The sequence below is a fragment of the Mastomys coucha genome, unplaced genomic scaffold (genome assembly GCF_008632895.1).
Source record: "Mastomys coucha isolate ucsf_1 unplaced genomic scaffold, UCSF_Mcou_1 pScaffold21, whole genome shotgun sequence".
In the NCBI taxonomy this organism is placed as follows: Eukaryota; Metazoa; Chordata; class Mammalia; order Rodentia; family Muridae; genus Mastomys; species Mastomys coucha.
In genome coordinates, this window is record NW_022196904.1 from 190,116,484 (window position 1) to 190,116,992 (window position 509).

The window sequence follows — 509 nt, forward strand, 5'->3', positions numbered from 1 at the left end:
ACTGATACTTATATACATATATACATATATACATACATATATACATATATATACTGATACTTATACATATATGCATATATACATATACTTACATATAATAAATAAGTACATCTTTAAAAAATATTAATGGTCTCAATTGTCTAACCAAAAGACACAGACAAATAAATTGGATCAAAACACAGGGCCATCTATTTGTGGCCTCTTAAGAAATGAACCCAATCATAAAAGACAGACACTATCTTGAAGAGAAAGGATAGAAAAGCTATTCTAAGCCAATGGATGTAGAAGCACACAGATTCCAGTATGAGACAAAGCCAGTGGACGTAGAAGCACATGGATTCCAGTATGAGACTAAACCAATGGAAGTAAGAGCACATGTACTCCAGTATGGGACAAAATAGACCTAATGGCGTGATTAGTGAGAAAGATAAAGATGGCCACTTCATACTGGTTCAGGGAACAATCATTAAGAGGACATTAATATTCTAAATATATGCTCCCAGCACAGG